Source organism: Cololabis saira, chromosome 5, assembly GCF_033807715.1.
Source record: "Cololabis saira isolate AMF1-May2022 chromosome 5, fColSai1.1, whole genome shotgun sequence".
Classification (NCBI taxonomy): Eukaryota; Metazoa; Chordata; class Actinopteri; order Beloniformes; family Belonidae; genus Cololabis; species Cololabis saira.
In genome coordinates, this window is record NC_084591.1 from 18,633,068 (window position 1) to 18,639,917 (window position 6,850).

The 6,850-nt window shown below is 40.5% G+C and overlaps 3 non-coding genes across 3 annotated transcripts; 1 reads left to right on the forward strand and 2 right to left on the reverse strand.

The window, feature by feature from the left end:
• Nucleotides 1-2,221: 2,221 nt before the first annotated feature.
• On the forward strand, nt 2,222-2,293 carry trnac-gca (transfer RNA cysteine (anticodon GCA)). The gene has a single exon. It is a non-coding gene; the product is annotated as a tRNA-Cys (tRNA).
• A 2,557-nt stretch (nt 2,294-4,850) lies between these two features.
• On the reverse strand, nt 4,851-4,924 carry trnai-aau (transfer RNA isoleucine (anticodon AAU)). The gene has a single exon. It is a non-coding gene; the product is annotated as a tRNA-Ile (tRNA).
• A 318-nt stretch (nt 4,925-5,242) lies between these two features.
• On the reverse strand, nt 5,243-5,316 carry trnat-agu (transfer RNA threonine (anticodon AGU)). Its single transcript has one exon. It is a non-coding gene; the product is annotated as a tRNA-Thr (tRNA).
• Nucleotides 5,317-6,850: the final 1,534 nt, after the last annotated feature.

Genomic DNA, 6,850 nt, shown 5'->3' on the forward strand with positions numbered 1-6,850 from the left:
TTGAGGCGCAAAGTTTTTTCTGTCTGAACCAATCAGATGAAGGGTGGGCGCGCCTTTCGGCGTCTAGCGTCGCCACGGTAACGCTTTTGAAAGAGAAAAGTAATGCGTGGTGTCGGAGGATGGAGACGCACATTTTGATGTATAACACACCTGGGTGCACATTACGGTTCGGGCCGTATTAACTGCCGAAGGAAGGCATAAATTTCGCCAAAATGACACGATTAATTCAAAATGGCCGACTTCCTGTTCGGTTTCTCGACATGACGCCCAGAGACTTTTCTTTAAGTTGGGCCATGATACAGGTGTGTACCGATTTTCGTGCATGTACGACAAACCGCATTGTGGGGCTTGAGGCACAAAGTTTTCCGGGTGGCGCTGTTGAGCCATTTTGCCACGCCCATTAATGTAAACCATTAAATATCAAATTTTTCGCCAGGCCTGACTTGCATGCAAAATTTGGTGACTTTTTGGGCACGTTTAGGGGGGCAAAAAGGCCTTCCTTTTGTCAGAAAAATAATACAAAGAATTCCTACAGATACAATAGGGCCTTCGCACTGAAGGTGCTCGGGCCCTAATAATAAAAATTCCTGCAAATACAATAGGGCCTTCGCACTGCAAGTGCTCGGGCCCTAATAATAAAAATTCCTGCAAATACAATAGGGCCTTCGCACTGAAGGTGCTCGGGCCCTAATAAAAATTCCTGCAAATACAATAGGGCCTTCGCACTGCAAGTGCTCGGGCCCTAATAATAATAATAATAATAATAAAAATTCCTGCAAATACAATAGGGCCTTCGCACTGCAAGTGCTCGGGCCCTAATAATAATAACGCGAAGAATTCCTACAGATACAATAGGGCCTTCGCACTGCAAGTGCTCGGGCCCTAATAATAATAAAAATTCCTGCAAATACAATAGGGCCTTCGCTCTGAAGGTGCTCGGGCCCTAATAATTCCTACAGATACAATAGGGCCTTCGCACTGCAAGTGCTCGGGCCCTAATAAAATGCAATATACAATTGTACATACAATAATAACAAAAAACAATGCTGTCAATAATGTCATCTTCTAAACCACACACATACTGAATCACGCACTGAGGTGGTGGTGGTGGTGTGTGTGGGCGTGTGTGTGTCCGGGACTTCAATTTTCCAGGTTCCCTTTGTCCCCCAAGGACCTGTTGTAATTGTAGGTGGCAGACTTTGCAGCTTCAATCACTTTCTTGGAGGGTACATACTTGTGGCCAGGGCTGGTATGTTTAATCTTGCAAGAAAGGAGTGCGCAAAGAGTAGAATTATCCAAACTCGTGTTTTCTGTGAGGATCTTTTTCACCATGCTGAGTGACGTCTCTGAGCTTGCATTGCTGTGAGGGATGCAGAGCATTGCCCTCATCAGTGATGCCAGATTTGTAAACCTCGCCTTTTTCCCTAAAAGGCCCCAGAACCTGTCAACTCTCTCTTCCTATGGGAGGTCCTTGCTTGCTATGACTTGATACTCCACGAACTCTTCCCTCAGATTTCTTTCAAAGCATTTTCTCAAACAAAACAAATTTTAAAATTTTCAAATAACAAAACAACATATTTGAACCATTTTCCAGACAATAAAATAACTGAAAAAAATCTGAAAAATGGTTCAAATATCTTATTTTGTAACTTGAAAAATGTTAAATATGTTTATGTAAAATATGCTTTGCTGATGAGAAAATATGTTTCTCTATTTTTCTTATTTTTGTGAGGGGGGATATATATTGTTTTTCGGCACTACCTTGTTCTCTATAGCTGATATAACATGAATTACTCCAATGTGGGATCAATAAACTTCTTATTTTTGCCATCTGAGAAAATTAAATATATTATATTTGGTGCCTAACTGTTTCCCAAGTATATTAGTGCGTGTGTGAATGAATAAATGAGACGTACAACGTAAATTTCTTTGTAGAAGGCGCTTTATGAAGATAAGTCCATTTACTTGTAATAGTTTACAGCGCAGTCTTGCCACATCCAATATGGCGGCGACGTTGACATACGGCTCAGCGCTTAAAGCGGTTAAATAATACATCCATGCTCAGCATTCGATGGGTCGTCTACGTAGCTTGGACGTAGGCAGTGACGTATGTATGTATGTGCATGTTTGATCCAGGGCTGGTTTACAACATCTTGAGTTACATGCACAGTCTCCCAAACCAAGTAGAGACCTTTTTCAGTGAGGTAAAACTTGGCAGAAAGGGGGTATAGCTCAGTGGTAGAGCATTTGACTGCAGATCAAGAGGTCCCCAGTTCAACTCTGGGTGCCCCCTACTTGTGTTGTGTGCAGGGGTGTAGCACCAAATTCTGGGCCCTGTACACTCTCGATGTCAGTGGGCCCCTACCCATGCCCGCGAGGCGCGTGAGAGAAAAAAAAAAAAAGGGGGGGGGTGTATTTATACAATCTACTACAATCAACTACAATCAGATCAGATTATATTGATGAGTGGTTCTGAATTGATGCATTTGGCCTACTTGTGCTCAAATACCTAAAACATTGGGCTACATCTGGGCTACATTTGGCTGCAATAAGTTGCAGAGGCAAAAATGTTTTAAGCCATTTTTCAGCCAGATTGAGAAGAATAGCTAATTGTTTTTCTATGTTCTCACCACCCAGACCTATCTCTTTCTCTCTCTATCTATCTATCTGTGGCAAAAATCACAATCACAATCAATTTTGATTAATAGTGATATCACAGTTATTTAACATGATTATTCATTGGCTTTGGTAACATCATGAATTTATTGAACATTGACAATAGCTTTTAAGCACAGCACTGCACCGCAATGCTAAGGCTTTTTACCAGACAAAAATAATAAATTGCGTTATTGCTCAATTAATATATTACTAGTGTGCACTTGAGCCTACAGTGATATTGGTATGTTATTTACATGTTGATATATGCAGCAGCAACATTGCTAGATGGATCATTCATTAAATCTCAGCATGGAGTTTCATTTTATTTTCTGTAATGCAAAAATGTCATACATTCTGGATTCATTAAAAATCAACTGAAATATTGCAAGCCTTTTATTATTTTAATATTGCTGATAATGGCTTACAGCTTAAGAAAACTCAAATATTCTATCTAAAAAAAATAGAATGTTCTGGGAATCTTAATCTTAAACCGTAGGCCATAATCAGCAATATTAAAATAATAAAAGCCTTGCAATATTTCAGTTGATTTGTAATGAATCCAGAATGTATGACATTTTTGTTTTTTTAATTGCATTACAGAAAATAATAATAATATTCTAATTTTCTGAGACAGTCCTGTAAACTTGCTGGCGTGGTTGTGCTTGAACCACTTCCGAATATCCATCATTACTTTGAGTTAACGGAGCAGCAGAGAGCAGCGTCTTGCAGATGAGTGACGTACACCGGCTGATTTATGGTTCCGCGTTGCACCAACGCAGGTCTTACGGCGTAGAATACGCGGGGATGCGAACGTACGGTGCGCGTCGCAGCGTACCCTACGCCGTCAATTTAACGCGGAACCATAAATGAGGCTTAATGCGCGCATTTGTCAGTTTTCTTTTCATCTTTTCAACTGAGCATGCAAACACAAACTGAGGGTGCAATGCTTATGCACCCTCGTAGAACCGGGCCTGTATGAGCAGCAGCTGTCTGGAGTGGACTATGTTAACTTTAATTGGACTTTGTGTGACAAGCTAAATTGGTTCACCTTTGGGAAAGAAAGCAGTCAGCAGCTGCCCCCCTCGTTCTTCCGTCTTTCTTTTTGTTTCCTCTCTTTCTTTTTCTGATAGCCCGATTTATGTTTTTTGGGCAGCATGATGTCCTGCACACAGGTGTCTGATCTGGGCGCACTGTCTGACTGACCTGTTGCCTGTCGCTGTTGGGCGGACTAAACCATTTTGCATCTCCAAGAGGGGGGGCCCAGAATGTCTAATATGTTGGGAGAACTGTGACATTAAGTTCATTCTCTCATTTGATATTATCAATATATTTGAAATAAATTATGACACCAATTAATTGGAGGGCCCAATTCATTCGAAATAAAAACATCACAAAAAAAAAAAAAAAAATCAGGATTTTCATGGGCCCCTCTCTCTACTCGGGCCCTGGGTAGTCAGGTCCACTTTTCCACGCCCATGGTTGTGTGACTTAAAACCTGATTTCACAGCAAGTTTGAAGTCCAAAAGCTTTTCAACACTCCTTCCAGCACTGTCGTGTTCAAGGATGCAAGCAGTTTGCTAAATTGAGGTCTGAATTCCAAATAAACGGTTGGGTTTTGTAAAATGGAGTGGTCAACTTTCCTCCATTTCATGCTTGCAGTGGAAGATCCCTGCCTTCATTGGGAAAGAGGCAACGTATGTCCTAAAAATGTTGCCACTTTGATCAGAAAAGTTAGGGCAACTAAGCTCCACTCTTACAAGAGACTTGAGACAGTAATTAGTGTCCTACCTCACATTCACTCTTTACAGGTCACTTCAGTTTGGCTACCGTCTCGGGTTATTGCAAATATACGGAGAGTAGAGATTCTCCAAAAATTTGAACTCTTGACTTCAAATTTTACATTTTGTTGACTAATTCCGATTCAATCAAACAAACACGTTTATTTCAGCTTTACAGAATTGATAACTGAGGTACTTCCACTTTATGGAAACTTTTGTTAAATGGGTGAGTATGTCAGAGAAAGTACTTGATGGTACATCCATTCATTATCTATGCTATATTCTTTGCAGGGTCACGGGGGTCTGCTGGAGTCTATCCCAGCTCATTTTTAGGCGAGAGGCAGACCCCTGGACAGGTCAATTTTTATAATCTGAAACTTTCAACAATAACCCAAGTTTTAGTAGTAAAGAGTTTGGCCAGTATGGGGATTGAACCCATGACCTTGGCGTTATTAGCACCACACTCTGACCGTCTGAGCTAACCGGCCTTCGTGGTGAGTTTTCTTTTCCGTATCAACGTACGTATGTACTGTATGTATGTATGTATGTGTTTGATCCAGGCCTGGTTTACAACATCTTGAGTTACGAGTGAAGAACAGCAAAGCGAAAAGAACCAGACATGACCTGCCTCTCAAGCAGTCCACATCTCTTAGAAGATCTTTAAGACTAGAATGTGTGAATTAACTTTGGTTAAGAAACCTTCAATGTGCCTTTCTTCTTTTTTAAGCTACATGTCATTTTTCCATTTCACCACCATGGTTGAACCATCTCTAATCTTTCTCTCATCCAAAGACAGATGAGTTTAGAGGCTCTGCTGGGATTTGAACCCAGGATCTCCTGTTTACTAGACAGGTGCTTTGACCAACTAAGCCACAGGGCCTCCACAACCTCTCGCTTACCTCATCTCAGACATCAAAACAGTAAGACCTTTAGAGGTGTGACGTGCTGGAATGAGAAACAGACGCCATTGGGGGGCCTCACGTCCTAAAGGACAAGGCATCTGACTTCGGATTAGAAGATTGAGAGTTTTAGTCCCTCTGTGGTTAAAGAGACTTGAGACAGTAATTTCTAGTGTCCTACCTCACATTCACTCTTTAGGTCACTTCAGTTTAGGTACGGTCTCGGGTTATTGCAAATATATGGAGAGAGTAGAGATTCTCCAAAAATTTGAACTCTTGACATCAAATTTTACATTTTATTGACTAATGTTTCCGATTCAATCAAACATACACGTTTATTTCAGCTTTACAGAATTGATAACTGATGTACTTCCACTTTATGGACACTGTTGTTAAATGGGCGAGTATGTCAGAGAAAGTACTTGATGGTACGTCCATCCATTATCTATACCCGCAATATTCTTTGCAGGGTCACGGGGGTCTGCTGGAGCCTATCCCAGCTCATTTTCAGGCGAGAGGCAGACCCCTGGACGAGTCAAAATACAATTTTTATAATCTTAAACATTTAACAATAACCCAAGTTTTAGTGGTAAACAGTTTGGCCAGTATGGGGACTGAACTATTGACCTTGGCGTTATTAGCACCAGGCTCTGATGTTCTGAGCTAACCAGCGTTCGTGGTGCATGTTTCTTTTTCGTATGTATGTATGTATGTATGTATGTATGTATGTATGTATGTATGTATGTATGTATGTATGTATGTATGTATGTATGTATGTGCGTATGTATGTATGTGCGTATGTGCGTATGTACGTATGTACGTATGTACGTATGTACGTATGTACGTATGTATGTATGTACGTATGTACGTATGTATGTATGTATGTATGTTTGTTTGTTTGATCCAGGCCTGGTTTACAACATCTTGAATTACATGCACAGTCTCCCAAACCAAGTAGAGACCTTTTTAAGGGAGGTCAAACTTGGAAAGTAACTGACTGTCAGACACACCACGTAAAGAAATACACATTTGGTCAAGAAGAATTGGAGGAGTACCCCACCTTGTGGCACGAGTGAAGAACAGCAAAGCGAAAAGAACCAGACATGACCTGCCTCTCAAGCAGTCCACATCTCTTAGAAGATCTTTAAGACTAGAATGTGTGAATTAACTTTGGTTAAGAAACCTTCAATGTGCCTTTCTTCTTTTTTAAGCTACATGTCATTTTTCCCATTTCACCACCATGGTTGAACTATGAATGAATCATCTCTAATCTTTCTCTCATCCAAAGACAGATGAGTTTAGAGGCTCTGCTGGGATTTGAACCCAGGATCTTGTGTTTACTAGACAGGTGCTTTGACCAACTAAACTAATCATAAATAGTAAGTGTAAATAGTAAGAGTAACTAGTAGATTTTAAAAAAAGCCCAAAAGATGTGTATTAAGAAATAAAAGCAACCTTTCCTCCCAAAATTCAATCTACAAAATGGACAAATTACATGAACAAAAGTCTAAAAAA